The following is a 22356-nucleotide window of genomic DNA, read 5'->3' as shown; positions in this document are numbered from 1 at the left end:
CTTACATTTCTATACACCCGTTATATCAATCAATACACTGCCAAGGACACAGTAGGTAAGGTGTATGGAGACTTTGCAGCAAACATTGGCCCAATAAGTGAAAAACCCTTCACCAATACAATTTCTAATCAATCTTTTAACTACTCAAAGGAATCTGTGTTTAGACAGTTTAGAACATCTCCTGCCCTCACAGTTGGGAGGCTCTGAACAATCACATGTGGCTGGAAAAACCTATTCAGGCAGGCTAGAGAATTTCCAAAGGAGTTTGTAGGTTGGAACACTCTTGTCACGCCCAGGAATTATTAACTGGAGCTGTAAGCTAACTCTTTTTCAGAGAGGTAGTGGGGGACAGCCCCCCCATAAAGTCAGAGGTGTAGGTGAAAGCACAAAGCAGAAAGTAGGCAGACTCTGGTTTTGGGGGTAGATACTCAAGAATTTCCAGGGGGACTCCTGAGGCTCGATCCCGCCTTTGCGTATGCCGAGCCTCCTTCCTCATGACCTTTGTCATGGGCGGAGTTCCTCACGCTGGCTCCCGGCAGTGATAGAATTCCAGTTGAGCTATTCCAGACCCTGAAAGATGATGCTGTGGAAAGTGCTGCACTCAATATGCAATATGCCGGCTCCGGCACTTTCCTATTTCACCGGAGCGGTGGTTCATGGAAGTTCATGTTGTCCATGGCAACCATCTCACCCCTTCCTCTGCCTTATTCACCAACTTCAGGTCCCATACAGGGAAGGTCAGGTTCATCTCTCGCTGTCACACACACTTTGACATTGCCCTGCTCACAGCCTCTGAAACACCCTTGGCTAATCACAGTTGACTGTCCACTGTCACACCGCTTTCTTGTTATCACCCTCTGATGCTAAACCTCGGCACAGACTCAATGTTGATAATAGGATCTCCATCACAAAAATGAGGACAGCTAGCTTTCTGAACTGAAAGGGTAGCATCGTTAGTAGCTTTGAAGATTTGGTTTATAAGCTAAAGTCAGAATCCTCAGGAAAAGAGCCACTCTCTTTAAAAAAAAAAAAATACTCTTGACTTAGCAAAGCAAGCCCACCTATATGCTGATTTTCATTTTTATCAGGCCCTTCACCATTGCATTCCAGCCCCATCTTCTCTCATTTTCTACTTCCCTGCCATCTTCCTCAATCCTGCGTCCCTTTCTACCATCTCAGTCCCAGCTCCCTAGCCACCTGCAGTCACTCTTAGCTCCCTAGACATGCTGTCCCTTTCCACATGGTCATCTGTCTACTGGAAGTCTATATTCCTCCTGGAAATTTCTATCTCTTCTTTGGTCTAGTTTAAATGTTACTTTCTCTTTAAATCCCTTTCTCAACTCTTTTAGGATTGTTCATTCCTATGCCTTTGATGTGTCAAACACTTTATAGGATCTAGGAGCTCATCAATAAAGTGAAGAAACTAAAATATCTGCCCTCTTAGAACCCACTTTTTAGTGAGATGGAACTGATAATAAACAAGGGGGGTAGGTTTAAAAAACACAGTATATTATTTACTAATAACATACTTTGTTAAAGCATGCTACAAGCTGGGATCAAAGACGAAGGGATGCTGAGACTCGTGAGGGAAACTGCAGTACAGTAAGTGCCCTACGTACAAACAAATTCCATTCCAGGAACACATTCGTAAATCCAATTTGTTCATGAGTCCAAAGAAGTTAGCCTAGGTACCCGACTATCACAATCAGCGCCACTGTAGCTCCATCAGCACCACTTTTACACTTGTTTCTGGATATCCTGGGTTTGAAACAAAGATACTGTGTCACTGTGCTCTGTACAGTATTGTAAAGTACACAAAAGCACAACCACTTGTTGAGGATGCACACGTGTGACAATGTACACCAGACACGTGAACTAACTTACGTGACTGGATGTGCAAACATGTGTTCACATCTTTGAAAGTCCACAACTCGAATGTTTGTATGTAAGGGACTTGTTGTATTAATGCAAAGTGATCCAAGGAGGCTGCACTGAGCTGCATTGAGTAAGCAATGCAGGAGCTACGGAAGTGAGCCTACAGTTGAGGAAAGACAAGATCAGTTTTCACTGCTAATATTTTTGCGTCCAAAGTTGAACTGTAAATTCTGTGAAGGCAGAGACTGTTTTGTATGGATATTTGGGCCTCCAGCTTCCTGGTTAACTTGTAGGGGTTCAAAAAATGATTATTTGAGTTAATACCCATGGCATGCTCTGCTTATCTCTGTCTGGGTAAATTTCACATTTCCAGGTGACTTTTCTCAGAGATAACACTACAAACAGGCAACTGAGTGCATGGTGACAAACTTCAATTACCATAAAAGCAACCCGCTGCATGCTTTCAGCGCTCCTTGTAAAATAAACAGTTAAAAGATAACTGTCCTTGGCATGGATACACTGAACCTAAAAGCTATATTCTTGGCCTTCTCCAACATATTTACAAGTGTCTAATAAAATGCAAAGTAAGTTTATTTCTTTTGCATGGCATTTTATTAATGTAAATGACCAAAAGTTTCATGCAATGCATTATCCTTGAACTATAGTGATTCACAGCATTAATGGAAAATCACTGTCAGTGAGTTTTAAATGGATTCTCGGAGGGTATTACAGTTTTCCCCTTGTATAAAAATATCCTAAAATTATATTTAAATGATATTATTGAACCAATAAATGGCTACAGTGCTGTTTCAAAGGCAGCAAATTTAAATGGGTGACTTTAATGATATATAACATGTGTTAAGTCTCAGCCCTTCCTTGGTAGCGCAGATGGTAAAGCGTCTGCCTTCAATGCGAGAGACCTGGGTTTGATCGATGGGTGGGGAAGATCCCTGAGTCAGGAAGATCCTCTGGAGAGGGAACTGGCAACCCACTCTAGTATTCTTGCCTGGAAAATCCCATGGATGGTGGAGCATGGCGGGCTACAGCCAATGAGGTCACAAAGAGTTGGACACGACTGAGCGACTAATACTTTCAAGTCTCAACCAAAATAAATCAGAAGTCAGAAACCAGATGACAACTTTAACAGATACAAAACCCTCTGAATAAGTAGGATAAGTTAAAGTTACTAATAAAGAGGAACAAAGAAGGATTGCTACCTACTGAGATGACCGGAACAAAGAGTAAAACTATCTCTAGCATATCTGTGTCAGTAGTGTTGGGGTGTGCCCCAGTGTTTACTGCAGCATTATTTACAATAGCCAGGACATGGATTCAACCTAAATGTGCATCAACAGATGAACGGATAGAAAAGATGTGGTAGATGTGGTATGCACACACACACACAATGGAATATTACTCAGACATAAAAAAGAATGAAATTGGGTCATCTGTAGTGAATTTCATCAACCTAGAGTCTGTCATACAGTGTGAAGTAAGTCAGAAAGAGCAAAACAAATATCGTATATTAACGCATATGTATGGAATCCTGTATTTGCAGAATGTAGAGAACAGGCTTGTGGACACAGTGGGGGAGAGGGTGGCATGGATTGAGAGAGCAGCACTGATGTATATACACTGTCTAATGTGCAAAACAGACAGCTAGTGGAAAGATGCTGCATAGCACAGGGAGCTCAGCTAGGCGCTCTGTGATGACTAGAGGGGTGGGGTGGCGTCGGGTGAGAGGGAGAGGATATGTGTCTATATATATAAATCGGATTCACACTGTTGTACAGCCAAAACTAACACAACACTGTAAAGCAATTATACGCAACTAAAAAAAAAAGAAATAATGTCAGGGAAGCAGGCATGTTGTACAGTGTGGGTGTGTATTAGGTACCCACTTGGCAAGATGACCTTACTAGTTAAGCAGAGGGAATGCATTTAGGTTGAGTGTCTCACATTTCAGAACGTGTGGTTATAATTTTAAAGGAAGCCCATGAACATAGGCTAGAATCACGCTTTTGTCATACATAAACAAGCACTTAGTCTCCTTGTTAGAATGATAAATTATCCACAAAACCTAAGAAAAAAAATGCTTGATATACGATCCTCCTTTACTCTCTTCGTATAATTGTTTTTATATAAACATTATGATTTTTATGTCTTTGAGGGATTTTTGTCAAAGTTGTAGCCAATACATAAGTTATTCTTACATGTCAATTTTAGTTGGTTCTTAGTGGCTGGCCAGACCACAATGCTGAGAAGAATGCAGATCAAATCTATCAGCAGGTAAGACTGCTATGATCAATTATTAATGTCTGCCTTGGGCAAGGGTTAATATTGCCACATATGCTATTCTTGGCTTCAAAGGATGATAATACATTATTGCATGAAGCAGGCATGGTGATGGAGGAGAAACTATAACTTGAGAACTGAAAAGAAAGACGAAACAGTAAAAAGAGAGTTAGGCAATTGTTTTGTCCAGCTGTCCCTACTCTATTGTAGATTCTCCTTCTTTTGCTAAAACCTTGGGTTTATTTTCATTTGTTTGTTTTATTAAGGCAGGTAACTTCTTTGCAGAGCACAAACTAGCTATCCCCTGGGACATTAAAACATGAGAGCATGTCACTGTACCTACTGGAGTTTGGTCAGGAAAACAGGACCCACTGCAGGTAACTTTAAACAGGAAGAGATTTTATCCAGAGCTCTGCAGCAGAAGTCAATAATTGAAGGGAGTCTTGCATACAGGGGCAGAGCCCCGCGGCATCACCCCAAAACCCATTAGAAAGAGGTGAGGACTCAGAAATTACCCGTCAGACGTTTAATGAGGAAAACCTGATGTTGGTGAGTGCTAGGCGTCCAGTGTTTGTGCTACTAATCTCGGCTTTCAGGTCCGTGTTGGGGAATGTGAAAGGGAGGGTGGAAGCAGATGAATTTTTCAGTCTGAGAGTGAACTGCTGAGCCCCAAGTCCACACGGACTCTGATGAGAGCTTCCCAGAGGCACGTGCTGCTGTAACAGGCAGCCGGGCTACCAGCAGTCACCCTCCACCCTCCACTGGCTCCGTCTACATTACCCAAGAAAAGCCTCCACAGCCTTCATTTCCTATGAAATTCTGTCCAGGGAGCTCTGGGGATGTGGAGCTCTTAGAAAATGACCACTTATCACAGCCACTGTCCCCTTTTTTTCTGCTACCCAAAAATGACATAAAAGAGTACCTCGCGGTTTATATTTACAGTACATCGTCACTAATGCACGAGTTGAACAAGTGTGATTAAAGGCAAATTTCAACTTCCTGCTAGCCTTTTCTAATAATTATAGAACTTAAAATGGCCTTGTACACTATAATTATTTTTTTTATTGTTCAGACACTTGAAGACCCCATTATGCTTTTTATTTCTAGTAAACGGACCTCCACTTTCTTTTAAAATTTTGTTCCTGTAGAGATTAAATCCTCTCCTCACTTCCCATCTCTCATTTATGTTGCTGCTCCTAGACTTGGGTGAGCTTCATTCACTGCAATACCATCAGTGAGATGGGGTACAATTTTCTATTTTTTTTCCTTTTATTCTGCATTTCGTGTAGGCTTCAAAATCATTAATTAATATTCAAAGTAGTTCCGTAAGAGTTAGAGATAAGATACGAGTAACCAATATTATTGTTACTATTTAACATTATACTAAGAGTTTTAGCCAATAATACCAAAAAAAAAAAAAAAGAGTGAGAAACAGACACTAAATGTAATGACCTAATTGTAGGAGGAGAAGAACATCTATTATCTTCAAAAAATCCAAAACAAAAATCAAACATGGCATGCTGTTTGGCCCAGCAATAAAGATGGTAAATAGTTCCAATAATGTAAATAGTGGCCACTGGTCTTTTTCCTTTTTTCTTTTTTTAATGTGATATATACATTGTGCTGTGCTGTGCTGTGTTCACTCACCCATGTCCAACTCTTTGCAACCCCATGTACTATAACCCGCCAGGCTCCTCTGTCCATGGGGATTCTCCAGGCAAGAATACTAGAGTGGGTTGTGATATATATTATTTGAAAGGAAATGAAGGAGCAAAGATGAGTTAAAAGAAAGTGAATCTTCCACCTAGAAAAATCTATAGAAGCTGATACATCAAGAAAGTGCCAGAAAAAATACCATCAAAAATTGCTTGACTACTTAAGTAGTAGCTTCTGGGGAGGTCAGATGAGGGTGGAAAGGGTTGTGATAAGGACACTGATTTTTTTTCATTAAAAGCTTTTTTAATGTTATTGGCTACTGATTTGATGGAAAAGCATTTTCTCCTTTTTATGTTATGGATTTAAACTGCAAATTTTACAGTATTATTTTGTAATTAAAAAATAAGAATTTCTTAATCTAAGAAAATCCACTAAACGCCTGCTAAAACTGATGGAAGTATCTACAATAAGATGAACAAAAACCAAGAACTTCCTTATTTTTCTTTAATAATCATTAGAATATATAATGTGAAATATCCCATTCACAATGGGGACAAAAAGCATAAAATACTAGCAATAAGACAAATAGCAAACACACATGAGCTGCACCCATACATTTTATAGGAAGCTACAAATGAAAAAAATGTAAGGACAGAGGTTAACCATGTTCCTGGTTGGAAAACTCAATACTGTAAACCCATAAACTCTCCTAAAATTAATTTATAGATTCAGTGCAGACTGCAACAAAATCCCCAACTGAATTTTTTATGAAACTTGTCCAGTTGACTCTCAAATTTATCTGGAAAAGTAAATGTGAAAAGCTAAAACAATTCTGAAAAAGGAAACAAAAAGGGATTTGATCTACTAAATTATAAAATATATTATAAACTTCTAGTACTTAAAAAAATGTGGTATTAGAACTGGAATAAACAAGAAGATAAACAGAAGCAGAAGATAAACAATTCACAACCAACCTGATGGACACAAGAAAAGATGCTAAATTTCTCTGATAATAAGATAAATGACAATTAAGTGATGAGCTAATTGTTGCCCAATTTCTTGAAACTATTAAGAAAAAAATTAATAATATCCAATTTTAGAAGAAGATACATGGAGAAAATGTGTTCTCATGTGCTATTTGTGTCAGCAACTTGTTTTACCCATCCTGGGGCCAATTTGCCAGAAAATCTATATGTTAATGTGCTTTAATCTTGACCCAGAAATTCTAATTCTAGAACTCTGTCCTAGAAATATATTCAGTTCAGTTCAGTCACTCAGTCGTGTCTGACTCTTTGCGACTCCATGAATCGCAGCACGCCAGGCTTCCCTGTCCATCACCAACTCCCAGAGTTCACCCAGACTCATATGCATCGAGTCAGTGATGCCATCCAGCCATCTCATCCTCTGTCATCCCCTTCTCCCTGCCCCCAATCCCTCCCAGCCTCAGAGTCTTTTCCAATGAGTCAACTCTTCGCATGAGGTGGCCAAAGTACTGGAGTTTCACCCTCAGCATCAGTCCTTCCAATGAACACCTAGGACTGCTCGCCTTTAGGATGGACTGGTTGGATCTCCTTGCAGTCCAAGGGACTCTCAAGAGTCTTCTCCAACACCACAGTTCAAAAGCATCAATTCTTCAGCACTCAGCTTTCTTCATAGTCCAACTCTTACATCCATACATGACCACTGGAAAAACCATAGCCTTGACTAGACAGATCTTTGTTGGCAAAGTAATGTCTCTGCTTTTGAATATGCTATCTAGGTTGGTCATAACTTTCCTTCCAAGGAGTAAGCGTCTTTTAATTTCATGGCTGCAATCACCATGGGCAGTGATTTTGGAGCCCCCCAATATACAATGGCACCCCAATCCAGTACTCTTGTTTGGAAAATCCCATGGACGGAGGAGCCTGGTAGGCTGCAATCCATGGGGTCACTAAGAGTCAGACACGACACGACTGAGCGACTTCACTTTCACTTTTCACTTTCATGCATTGGAGAAGGAAATGGCAACCCACTCCAGTGTTCTTGCCTGGAGAATCCCAGGGACGGGGGAGCCTGGTGGGCTGCTGTCTATGGGGTTGCACAGAGTCGGACACGACTGAAGTGACTTAGCATAGCATAGCAAAATAAAGTCTGACACTGTTTTCACTGTTTCCCCATCTATTTCCCATAAAGTGATGGAACCAGATGCCATGATCTTTGTTTTCTGAATGTTGAGCTTTAAGCCAACTTTTTCACTCTCCTTTTTCACTTTCATCAAGAGGCTTTGTAGTTCCTCTTCAGTTTCTGCCATAAGGGTGGTGTCATCTGCCTATCTGAGGTTACTGATATTTCTCCCAGCAATCTTGATTCCAGCTTGTGCTTCTTCCAGCCCAGCGTTTTTCATGATGTACTCTGTGTATAAGTTAAATAAGCAGGGTGACAATATACAGCCTTGACAGACTCCTTTTCCTATTTGGAACCAGTCTGTTGTTCCATGTCCATTTCTAACTGTTGCTTCTTGACCTGCATATAGGTTTCTCAAGAGGCAGGTCAGGTGGTCTGGTATTCCCATCTCTTTCAGAATTTTCCACAGTTTATTGTGATCCATATAGTCAAAGGCTTTGGGATAGCCAATAAAGCAGAAATAGATGTTTTTCTGGAACTCTCTTGCTTTTTCCATGATCCAGTGGATGTTGGCAATTTAATCTCTGGTTCCTCTGCCTTTTCGAAAACTTTTTCCATGATCCAGTGGATGTTGGCAATTTAATCCCTGGTTCCTCTGCCTTTTCGAAAACTTGAACATCTGGAAGGTCACAGTTCACATATTGCTGAAGCCTGGCTTGGAGAATTTTGAGCATTACTTTACTAGCATGTGAGATGAATGCAATTGTGCAGTAGTTTGAGCATTCTTTGGCATTGCCTTTCTTTGGGATTGGAATGAAAACTGACCTTTTCCAGTCCTGTGGCCACTGCTGAGTTTTCCAAATTGGCTGGCATATTGAGTACAGCACTTTCACGCATCATCTTTCAGGATTTGAAATAGCTGAACTGGAATTCCATCACCTCCACTAGCTTTGTTCGTAGTGATGCTTTCTAAGGCCCACTTGACTTCACATTCCAGGATGTCTGGCTCTAGGTCAGTGATCACACCATTGTGATTATCTGGGTCGTGAAGATCTTTTTTGTACAGTTCTTCTGTGTATTCTTGCCACCTCTTAATATCTTCTGCTTCTGTTAGGTCCATACCATTTCTGTCCTTTATCGAGCCCATCTTTGCATGAAATATTCCTTTGGTATCTCTAATTTTCTTGAACATAATACAGAGTATAATATAAGGGTTTTTTTATCTTAAACTTTTGAAAAATGTGTTTTATTTATGAATTTATTCATTCATTTATTTTGGCTACAGTGTATCTTCATTGCTTTGACTGGGCTTTCTCTAGTTTCAGCAAGTGGGGGCTACTCTTTGCTGCGGTGCATGTGTTTCTCATTGGGGTGGCTTCTCTTGTTGCAGAGCACAGTCTCTGGATGCACGGCTTTAGTAGCTGTGAAGCACAGGCTAAGTTGTTCCGTGGCATGTGGAATCTTCCTGGACCAGGGATCGAACCCAGGTACCCTGCACTTGCTGACAGATTCTTATCCTCTGCACCACCAGGGAAGTCTAAGGAAGTCCAAGTCCAAGATCCCCTGGAGAAAGAATAGTTGATTTGCAGTCCATATGTACATAGGAAAAAGTTTCCAAGAATGTACAACAGACATTTAACAGAAGTTTCTTCTGAAAACAAGAGTGAGACAGGGGTAGGATAGAGAGAGAAATTCACATTATACTTCATACATTCTCATATAAATTTGATACTTTTGCTTAGGGTAGAAATTTTTGCCTCTGTTTGAAACTAAACATTTTTTTTCATAATGTACCCTTTAAAATATTATAAACCAGTCTAACAAAAATGGAAAGCTTATGGCAAGTATATTTTTATCATTTCATGTTTAAGTTGAAATTTTAATTTTACCACTCAGGTTTTGTGTAAGAAAGAAAAATTATGAGAAGTACAGAACCCAAAATTAAATGTTTAATTTTCAGTTTTATCATTACCTGTTTTTACTATGATATTTAAAGTCTTTTTGTGGAAAAGGAGAAGGGGAGGAGGGAAAATAGAAGGAAATAAGAAGAATTTGAGTAATTCCAGACGAGGTGGGAAAAGCTCAACTGTACTCTACTGATATGGTTGTTTGTCATCTCTCTCCAAAACAGACTGGTAGAAAACAGCTTTGAAAGTAACCTTTGGATTATCATAACAAAAGTAGACAGCAAAATACCTACAGACTTCCTTGTGGGCACTTGCACACAAGATGTAGATAAGACCAAACTGCCTACTATCAGCTTTTTCTTAGCCTCTTTGGATGTTATCATAAAGATGTTCCAGACCAGGTTTTGCCACTAAGTCTTCCTTATTATTATGTGCCAACGCCTTTTTGTAAAACTGCAAATCGCCATGCAAATTGTTAGATGTGATTATTATCAATTCCTGCAAATTACTTTTTAATGCCTCTCTTCCTTTCTCTAATCAACACCTCACCATAAAAATAAACAAATGTTGGGAATTCAAATTAAACAATGACAATAACCCTTTACTTAGTGCCCAATACATGCAAAACTCTAAACAATAAAGTGTGAGAAAACAAATGAGTTAGACGCGGGCCTTACACTATAAGGTAACAGAGAGGACAAGAATGTCCACAGCACCTCAATAAAGGCTTTAAAAAAAACTGAAGAATAGTTGATTTACAGTGTTGTGATAGCTTCAGGTGTACAGCAAAGTGACTCATTTATTCACACATATATATTTATATACATAGCTATATATAAATATACATGTGTGTATACATATGTATGTATACATAGGGCGTCCCCAGTGGCTCAATGGTAAAGAATCTGCTTGAAGTGAAGGAGACTCGGGTTCGGTCGCTGGGTCAGGAAGATCCCCTGGAGAAGGAATGGCAACCCACTCCAGTATTCTTGCCTGGGAAATCCCACAGACAGAGGAGTCTGGCAGGATACAGTCCATCAGTAGCAAAAGGGTCGGACATGACCGAGCAACTAACAACAACAAAGATATATACATGTATACACACACACACACACACACACAACACACACACACACACACACACACACACACACACACATTCCCCTGGGAAATGTTGAAGGCATTGTTGAAAGCTGGGAAAGATTGAAGGCAAAAGAAGAAGAGGGCGGCAGAGGATGACATGGTTAGGTAGCGTCACCAACTCAATGGACACGAACTTGAGCAAACTCTGGAAGACAATGGAGTACAGAGAAGCTTGGCATGCTGCAGTCCATGGAGTCACAGAGTCAGACATGACTTAGTGACTGAACAACAACAATTACATGCATATATATATATATATATATATATATATGTATAATTTTTTTCAGATTCTCTTCATTACAGGTTATTTTAAGATGTTGAATATAATTCTCTGTCCTATACAGTGAAGTGAAGTGAAGTGAAATGAAGTCGCTCAGTCGTGTCCGACTCTTTGCGATCCCATGGACTGTAGCCTACCAGGCTCCTCTATCCATGGAATTCTCCAGGCAAGAATACTGGAGTGGGTTGCCATTTCCTTCTCCAGGGGATCTTCCCGACCCAGGGATCGAACCCGGGTCTCCTGCATTGCAGGCAGATGCTTTACCGTGTGTGCCTGTTAATCCCAAACTCCTAATTTATCCCTCCCCTGCTCTTTCCCTTTTGATAACCATAAATTTATTTTCTTTTGTCTGTGAGTCTATTTCTGTTTTGTAAATAAGTTCATTTGTATCATTTTTTAAAATTCCACATATAAGTGATATCATGTGATATTTGTCTTTCCCTGATTCACTACATTTAGTATCATAATCTCTAGGTCCGTCTGTGTTGCTGCAATGGCATTACTTCTTTTTTTATAGATGAGCACTATTCCACTGAGTGTGTGTGTGTGTGTGTATAAACATCTACACACACAGATATATATATATATATATATATATATAAAGTATATATATATGCATACACACACACACACACACATTACATCCTCTTTATCCATTTATCTGCTGATGGACACTGGGTTGCTTCCATGTCTTATCTATTGTGAGCAGTGCTGCTATGAACACTAAGGTACATGTATCTTCTAGAATTAGAGTTTTCATCTTTTCCATATATACGCACAGGAGTAGGGCTGTTGCATCATTTGGTAACTCTAATTTTAGTTTTTTAAGGAACTTCCATACTATTCTTCACAGTGTCTATACCAATTTTCATTCCCACAAACAGTGCAAGAAGGTTCCCTTTCCTGTACATCCTCTCTAGCATTTATTTGAAGATTTTAAAAAAAGGCTATAATATCCATATTGCTCACAATGAAGAGGGTGACAGCCAACGAGATCAGCTCTAGAAGGCTTCATATGGGAAATGACATGTCATCTGAACCCAGAAAAAAATGGGAGAGAAGGATATTCCAGGAAAGATCCATATGACCAAAGTCTTAAGGGTGGGGAAGTGAAAGCATTAGTCACTCAGTCATGTCTGACTCTTTGCCACCCTCTGGTCACATCTCTTCCAGATCCTCTGGAGAAGGGAATGGTGACCCACTCCAGTATTCTTGCCTGGAGAATCTCATGTACAGAGGAGCCTGGTGGGCTACAGTCCATGGAGTCTCAAAGAGTCAGATATGACTGAGAGACTAAGGGTGGGAATTGCCCTTAATTTGGTGGGGAAGCTTGATGGACTGGGGAAAGGCAAAGGAAAAGGGAGATAGATATAAATGGGAATCAATCTGAAAAAAAAAAAAAACACACACAAATTGGGCATACATTTTCATCATCATTCTAGTAAATGTCTCTATGCTTATTTGAGGATCTTATGAGGGTTTGTCTGGCTTGGGATTTGTAATGAGGACTTCCCCATATTTCACTATATTTACTAAATTTACTAATATTTACTAAATTGGGCATTTCAAATCAAATAAAGGAGACTTGCTATTCCTAAATCACTTCATTTGTAATCTGATCCCAAAAAGAAAGATTACCATTGCAGATGCAGATGGAGAGTGTAAGTTTTGGGGGCCACCATGAGAGACTTCATTTCAGCCCTCCTCTGCTTTGCAAAGCAGCCTGGTACCCAAGAGGAGGGGGAGCCAGCTCCCTGATACAGGGATGAGGAAGAAGGGCCCAGAGCTTGTGAGAGCCAACAGGAAGCAGAACTGGGAATGCACCCTGTTCTCAGGGACAGAGTACAGATGAAGTCTTGAGGGGACTCACTAGAAAACATTTTTTAAAAGCCTTTTTCTCAAAATACACATACACGTCCTAATGAGCTGGTACAAACACACCCTATGCAACTCTTTTGTTTTAAGTCAGAGTAAGGAAAATTTATTGAGTTATTTTTTACTGAAAGCAAAAAATAAAAAGCATATTCAGAGAGAGCGTGGTAAGATATATCTTAAATGGAGGGAAATGACCATCTTTCTTTGCTTACATCAGCAGCTTAAGAGGACAAAAACAACAGAAAAGGTTAAAAACACTAATACTGTCGCAGGAGAAAAAAGAAAAAGAGATGTAACAACTATCTCACTAGATTCTGGAAAGAAGACAGTCACACTAGAGACATCTTCATTGAAAGATGGTATCACATCAAGGATTATCTTGGCAAAAATTATGTCAGTTGACATTTCAGGGACACCAGCTGTGGAAATGGTTTTTATGGCTGGTTGAAAGGGCAGATTCCAAAAGCAGTGGGAAGTCACCCTCTAATTATATCAGGCTTGAATCCTGACCATGGAGTTGATTGGTGAAAGGTACACAGTAGGAATTCCGCAAGTGCTGTTGGCAGCCTGATCATCACCGATCCGACAACCATTCTTTCTAAAACAAGGTTCTTTTTTCTGTCTTTTGATTATGAAAACACTTCCTTGTCAATGGTACATCTTTATAAGGTACCCCAAAATTCAAAAAAGGAAATAAAATTTACCATCATTATACCATGCCAATATAACAACTTTTGATGTTTCTCTCCTTTTTTCCTATGTTATTTCAATACTTTTAAAACATTAATTTATGTGATACATCATAGGGTTTATCTGACTGATGGATATAAAATAGAAAGAGACCTAGCCATGCAAAATTAAAAAGAAAACATCCTGGCAGAATTGTAGAAACTACATTAAACTCTGTTTGTAGATTCAGTTGCTTAAACTTTATCTCCAAATGCAATAAAAGCAATACAGTAGAAAATACAATAAAAACATTCTTTTAGGGGAAGATATTCATTACCAGAACCATGTAGTCTGGTAACAGTGCAAATGCCCATTCTAGTTAAACAAGGTTGAGTGATTCCTACTTGCTTCTCTCCAATCTTGGGACATGATAAAGAAATTGCTACCTAAGTAAATTTTATAAAGGTTAACAGTAGACCAAACTCAGAGTACAAAGAGAAAAAAACCAATATTATACAAAGCAGTGATGAATACCAACATAATTTAATTCCACCAGCAGATGCTTGCTTGGTGCTATTTGTTTTCCCTTTTGTAGGATTTAGGAACTGCATTCTGACTGCAAAAACAAACAAACAAACAAAAAACCCCCAAAACCTATATGCTGCATGCTTCTGAATTTGATGCACAATACATATTCAATTTTAAATTAATTCTGCAAATATCAGGTTCTTTCATGAGAGATTCAAACAAAATTCCATTTAAATTTACATCTGGTGTGAAATGTTTCTGGATTTGTGTTTTTGTTTATTTTTAATTTATGGAGATCCTATTTTGTTGAATATTAGCATCTATTTTTCACTTTAAAAAAAGAATCCTTCAATAAACACAATTGGCATATTTTGAGGTATAATATATTAATATTTTTCTATGAAAAGATCAAAAACAAGCACATCTTTGATCATGAGTGAGAAACTCATCTGATGGAAGAAATCTTTGTGCAAAGTACCTGGACCTCAAAAGTATCAGGACAAGTATGACCCACTCAGAAGATGGTTTATCGTATATTTATCTCTGCTGGTCTCCTGGAGCTATAATGATTACTGTCAGCGGGGATGCCCTTTCCTATGACAGAGCTGACACTGCTGAGTACAAATTAAAGGAAAATCAGATTTCTTAGTCTCCGAAAGAGTGGTGGGAATGGGGGAGGGGTAGAATCTTTCCTTCCATATCTCTTTTCTCACTATTTCAAGTTTGTCAAGGAAACTCAGCACCAGAACATTTAAACAGAAATGATGCACACGCAATGAGAAAGTTTTAATTGTTGTGTGAAGTAGAGAGAGACAACCACTGCTGAGAAATCACCCATGTTTCCTCAGATTTCCCTAACCATTACCCAAACAAAAAGATGAACTCTGGTCCTTCTCAGCTTTGATCTCACAGCTCAATCTGTTACAGCTAAAATACGTTCCGTTACAAACTTCCAAAAGACAAAGTGTACAAAGTTTTTTAAAAAGAAAAGAATTCCATGTTATAAACTTAGATAAATACATGATTGAAAAAATTATAGAATTTTTTATCATTGGAGATTTTTGTATCAAGGCTTCAGGATTTCACTGTGGTAGAAACAATGAAAAGCTTTCAAATTGCTGATGAAAAGCTTAACATAAATGCAATATTATTATGAATTCTCATATTCATATTTTTCTCTAGCTTCATGGTAATTCTCACTAAAAATGAAAGTCAACCCCTATTCTGACTAGATCCTTAATTGCACAGAGGAATGCTAATGTGGTAATGACACATTATCAGATGTTGCTTGTGCAAAATATCTTACAAGACAGTTACTGGTATACTGTGAGATATTAATAATTAAAAACAAATCACACTTGTCAAAATAAATACATCTATGATAATATCCTTGTTTCTTTACTCGTGCTTGTTTTTCCGAAATGGCAGGTGTCAAAGTGGACCTTTTGTTGTAGTACATGTATCCAATTAAGCACACGGCTTAGGGAAGACCTGACACACTGAAATGATTAAATGCATGCAAAAGAGTGATGTAGCTTAAGGGTGGAATTCTCTGCAGTTGTTGTTCTAGGACAATCAAAAACAAAAGAACGATTCCCAAACTGGAAATATTCCATTAGTGATATTTAACCCAAACCTCTGCACCCTGGAAATATTCTCACCCACACTGGGGAGCCTGGAGTGAAGGGTCCTGATACACTAATGCACGTCCATGAACAAGGTGAAGGGGGTCAAAACTTTGGGAAAGACTCACCTATTACACAATTTATTGCACAATTCAGTGACCAGGTTCCTCAGTTTCATATTTAACTTTTAAGTCTGTAACTAATTCAAATAATGTTCTTTCACATCAAAATGGAAATTGGTCATGCCTCTCAGTGTCTAAGATTCTGCATCCTCATTCATTTCCATTTTCAAAAGAAGCCAGAGAGCAAGTTTACTACTAGTTTAGAATGAGACCCTTAATTACCAAGCGGACTGCAGTGTCCCAAAGGCTTGCCTGGAACATCCATCTCTGAAAGGAGGTAGTTATAATCTCATTTGTTTTCTGTGGCCAAAGTTTGATACATTACAAATGAGATGAACTTGAGCTGTTTAATTGAGAAAGGTGAATGAGTCCATAAAATACTGTACTTCTTTCATCTTTCAGTTAAGTCAGGTCATTACATCACAGAAACACTGCTCAGTAAGTGTGTAGCCAAGAAGCCTGTTCTCTCTTTCAGAGTATTATATGCCTCGTCTGTCCTTTGCTGCCATGTCTTCTTATTCTTGAGAGGATGTGAGACATAAAGAAGGAAAGGAAAGGAATAAAGGAAGATAATCAATCTACAAAAAATGAGGGGAAATGGGGAAACCATGAACTTAAACTGTTGACAAGCTATCTTTAAAAAAAAAAAAAAAACAGAGCAAGGTCCTTCTAATGAATGAGGATTTCCTTGCTAATCTTCGCTCTGTTCCTTCCAGCAAGTCAGTTTCCTACATAATGAGTTTTAAGAGTGATTAATAATTTGATGACTAACAATGTCTTCCAAGATCATACAGTCCTCCCATACTTCTCAGATGTGCATGGGAACGTTTAGAGAAACCCTTGATTTAAACATTTTAAAAGATACTTTTCCATTACAGTATGATGTCTAATTTTAATCTGCTATGATACCAAGTGTGCTTTCCCAAATATATTATGTACTTCCTTCTTATAAGTAAAATACAACATTTTCATCTTTGGATTTATATTTTTAATGTATATTATCCAGTAAAAAGTTTGAAGGTGACGTCTCAAATGAAATTATCTTTCAAGGTAATGTGTGTGCTGTGTGCTCAGTTATGTCCAGCTCTTTGGGACCCCATGAACTGTAGCCCACCAGGCTCCTCTGTCCATGGAGTTTTCCAGGCAAGAGTACTGGAGTGGGTTGCCATTCCTACTCCAGAGGATCTTCCTGATCCAAGGATCAAACCTGCGTCTCTTGCGTTTCCTGCATTGGCAGGAAGATTCTTTACCTCTGCACCACTTGTGAAGCCCAATTTTAAGGATAATACTTATCTGGAATCTTAAGATTCTGCTTTTTTTTTTTTTTTTATGGTTGTTCTTTTCCCAGCTGAGGGCAAGGGGGAAAGATTAGCAATTTTGCTCATAAAGGGATTTTATATATATATACACACACACACACACACACACACGTATAACTGCCAAATTGCCATCCAGAACTTCAGCACTGGCCAATTTGGAGATTTATATCCTCCTGGTGCTATATATTAGGGAAAAGTCTGTGCTTGACCTCATCGAGTAGACTGGCAGAGAAGAGAGGTGATCTAATGAAACTTGGAAGATCAATCTTAAAACCCTCTCTCAGAGAAACCTTAACCTGACTTCCCAATGCCGAGCAGATCATGAAATCTACAGGGCGCAGCTGCAGTATTAAACCGTGGCAATGTTCGCCTCACCTCACATTGGCTCAGCATAGTGGGAATGCAGGGTGGCCAGAAGGCAAAGGTCTGAGGAAGGGCGGAGTTCTGAAAATCACTCTATAAATCCTGTTTCTAGGGTGTGCTCAGAATGTCCGTTTTAGTACAAACCACTACCACAATCACATACATCAACCGGAATCTACTGTATTTCATGTAATAATCTGTGGAATATGAAAAGAGATATAGAAGAAATAATTGAGACATTTGCGTGTGTACAGTTCCGATTCTTGCCTGAGCATCCTTCTGCAGAAGGAGCTGGACCGTTTTAGCATGTCATAAGGACAGGCAGACTTCTAATTCAAGGCTCTCAAGACCCGTCAGGTCTGCAGCAACCTCAAAGCTTCCTGTCAATGTTGTTAATGGCAAATCTAAGCATGTGAGTGTTTTCGGTCAGGGTGCTCCTAATAGCATCGTGATTGTCAAGTGATTGAGGACAATCATAGGGAGAAGACAGAAATGGTCTATTAGGACTTCGTGGCCATCTTGCCCTCTCCCCACAGAGCTGCTTCTTTCTACAGGCACAATAGGGCGGTGACCTACAGGAGATTTACTGTAGCTTTTCGTAGTCCTATTTTCAGCCACTACAAGTTATGAAAATCTAACGCTGGGGGGAGGAATGGGAAATATGCCCTAATGCTATAAATACATACCCTACTGCTAGATATTTTCAAAGAACTATTTGCTAGAGCCTATTACTTATGCTCTAGATGGCACTTCTCTTATATTTAACAAAAGCAAAAATGGAATACACTCATTCTATTACACTTTGGGAGAACCACAGGGAAAATTGGGCTTGCTGCTTTTCTTGATCACCTCTAAGAATTTTTTATCTTTCTAAGGAACCACCTCTCTCCATTCAAACTACCCTATTTGATCAGGAGGAAGCTGAGCTAGTGTGCAAAATTGTATATCCTTTTGTATTTGTTCTCTTCTTCTGATTACATGATCTTTGGGGAAAATACTATAGGTAAGTAAATACTTAGTATTAAGGTATTTACTTGATATGCTTTGCTAATAACACAATCTATAAAAAAAAGAAATTCACAGAACCAGGGAGATGAAAAACCCCATGATTTCTCAAACATATTCCTAGGACCAATAATGTGGAAGTCATCTTTTTAAATGTTCTGAGAACATGCTCTATTTCCCAATCTTATTTATTAGGAAATTCATCTCCCCAAAGGATACCTATTAATCTATTAACAAGGCATATTTTTACCTTCATTCCATATGCTCAAAACACGCTCTCTTCTACTCACATTCTGCCTCGAAAGTGGACAAAACCCACATTATCCCAATAGGAGAATGAAAAGCTGGCTCTTTAATATCTCTCATACCATCTCAATTAGTAAATAATTTGAAATGCACAGATGGGTAGAAAACCATGTTAAGCCCTTTAATAGCCACAGTTTTCACTTTCTCACTAAGGCTTTCTATATTTTGAGAGGAGTCCCAGTTGCTAAATCAACTGTGGTTCTGCTGGAAAGATTCAGGAGAGACAATTCTACGTTTAACTGTGGCCTTTCATCTTGGGCACTACTAGTTCTGACGGCTTTAAGGAGAGTCAGCATCCTCTGCAGTTCACAGAAAGAGCTAGGAAATAATACCGATCTCCAAACTATCTTATTAACATCCTCTGGAAGACAATCACAGTGAAACAAATTAAACATGCCCATCATCACTGGGCTGCTGTTTAGGAGGATCCCTGGGTTTCTGAGCAGATGGGTCCCTGGAAGAGTTTCTGGAGAGAGCTCTGAACTTATCCCAAAGACCACAGAGCTGACCTTAAAAGTTTATCTGATGCCCTTGAACAGAGTGAGCCAGGGCCATCTCTTGCAGGAGCGTCCACTGGGTGTATGTGAGAAATTTATTTTTTTCTGTCTTTAAAGACTGTTAATTTGGAAACATTTTCAAGCTTTACAAAATGCAAAAATATATTAAAAAGAATGTCATCTACCCTCTGACTAGATTCACCTACGTTGAACATTTTACACTATTTACAATTCACTCTCCCTCTTTCTCATTTTTTTTCTGAATCATTTGAAGGTAGGTTACATTCCCCTTTATCAACAAAATAATTATGTACATCAAGGCGTTTATCACTAAAAAATAAGGATATACTCTTACATGGCCACAATATAGTTATGAACTTGAATAAATTTTACAGAAATATTTTTCTCTAAAGTTAATACTTGAAGTTTTATCAAATTTGTCTGAAATACATCTTTTCTCCTGTTTTTCCACCCTCCAGCAGAGGATCTGGTCTAGAGTCAAGTGTTTCCTTTGCTTGTCATGTCTCTACAGCCTTTAGTCTGGGGCACTGACATAGTTATTATAAAATAACTTTCAGCGTCTTTTATGGAATTGACATTTTTGAAGAATGTAGTTCCATACTCTCATGTATTCTTTATTTTAATAGGACATTGCTCATTTCCATTTTGTCTCATTTTCCTTGTGACTGTATTCAGGTATAATTCTAGGCCAGAATATTGCACAGGTGATGTATCCTCGATATCACAGCTGATGATACACAATGTCTCACTGGTGATGTTAATTTCAATCGCTGGTCAAGGTGTTGCCCAATTCCTGGACTGTAAATTTACCATAGATTTTCTCTATCACTAGTAATAAGCAGTACATTGGGAAACACTAAGAACATCCATATATCCACCTCCTTCTCATCAAAATTTCTCCTACCTTTAGCATCCAGTGCTGGTTTTTGCCTGATCCCTTCCTTACTTACCATGACTTTTCTGGCTCCTGCACAATCTCCACCCTCCCCATTACCAGTCAACCCTCAGGATTCTGCTGGAAGTACAGCCTGCCTTCCTGTCCCTTTGAGTATCATTTTTACCTTTTGTTTTCTGGCACAGATTCATGAATTCCTATTATTTTTAATGAATTTATAATTCATTATTGCACTTAACCATTTTAGTGTTCAAACTGTCTAAGGTTTGGCCAGAAGTCTCTTCTTGCTGGCTTCTGTGTCCTTTCCCATCTTTTTTGGGCCCAGTACCTTCTTCCTTTGTGGTATAGTAAGAAGATCAAGTCCTTTTACCCGCCTTAGCCCTGTCCTGCAATCAGGCATTTTCTCATGTACCTCTGGTTCAGCTTAGGGAGGAATGGTATTTAGAGACCAAGATATGGAGCTAAGTAGACTCACTCCTTAGGGTGAGTCTCCTTGGGGTTTCTTTCCTTCACACATTCAACAAACAGAGCTCAGAAATACACGCAGATGCAAACATTCACATACAATTATCCATATACATTAACGCAATTACACATATACATGCATATCCACAAAACACGTATATCTTTTAAAACCACATGTTGTTTACCCAGGATCTCCACTCTCATGTATCCCCAAAGGGCATCTTTCCTTTCTTCTTCTACCCTATATTCTACAGTTAGATCCCAACAGCAACATATTTACTTATTTGCTTTCAGTTCAGTTCAGTTCAGTCACTCAGTTGTGTCTGACTCTTTGTGACCCCATGAACACAGAATTTGTGCATGTTAACATGCTTTTAAAAGTTAAAAATATATAAAAAAAGATAGACTCAGAGAAGTGCCATTCCTTCCATAGCGCTTTCATCCTATTCTATACTCACCCCTTATTAGGTAAGCATCTTCATTGTTTCCTGCTTACTTCTTCTTATATAACTTTTAGCAAAGATAAGCACATATGTGGGCTTCCCAGGTAGCGCCAGTGGTAAAGAAGCCACCTGCCAAGGCAGGAGGGATAAAGACGCTGGTTTGATCCCTGGAGAAGGGCATGGCAACCCACCCCAGTATTCTTGACTGGAGAATCCCATGGATAGCAGAGCCTGGAGGGCTATGGTTCATAGAGTCACAAAGAGTTGGACACGACTAAAGTGACTTAGCACATGTGCAAGCACATATGTATGCTTTCCAATTTTCTAATTTTTCCTTATTTTACATATAAAAGGAATATACTCTTTGGCATATAGCTTTTTCATATAAATGGCATTTATCACTCTATTATAGAGGTCCTCCTTATAATTTTTTTATAGTTGTACAATAATAAGAGTGTGTTTATTCTATAGTTTCTGCAACCAGTCTCTACACTTGAACACTTAAGTAGCCTCCAGTATTTTGCAATAACAAAAAATGCTTCGGTGAACAACCTTGTGCATATATATTTTTCCACTGTAGGTTTATCTTCAGGGTAAATTCCTAGAAATAAGATTTCTGAGTCAAAGAGCAAACGCACATAGAGTTTTGGTAGATACTGCCAAGTCCTCCTCTGTAAAAACTGTACCATTTTCTATTCCCATCAGCAATGTATGACAGTGCCTGTTTCTGTATAGCCTTGCCAAAAGAATGTCTCATCAGGCTTTTAAGTTTGCCAATTTGGCGAATGAGGAATAGATTACCGTTGTTTCAATCTGCATTTCTCCCATTGTGAGCAAATTTGAACATTTTTTCATGTGTTCTTCTTTTGTGAATTATCCATGTAATTTGCCCATTTTTCTATAGGATTGCTGTTCATTTCCCATTGATTTTTAAAAGATGATTACTAATTAAAGGTATTAGCCC

The sequence above is a fragment of the Bos javanicus genome, chromosome 9 (assembly GCF_032452875.1).
Source record: "Bos javanicus breed banteng chromosome 9, ARS-OSU_banteng_1.0, whole genome shotgun sequence".
Classification (NCBI taxonomy): domain Eukaryota; kingdom Metazoa; phylum Chordata; class Mammalia; order Artiodactyla; family Bovidae; genus Bos; species Bos javanicus.
Note: the sequence above shows the minus strand (reverse complement) of the source record.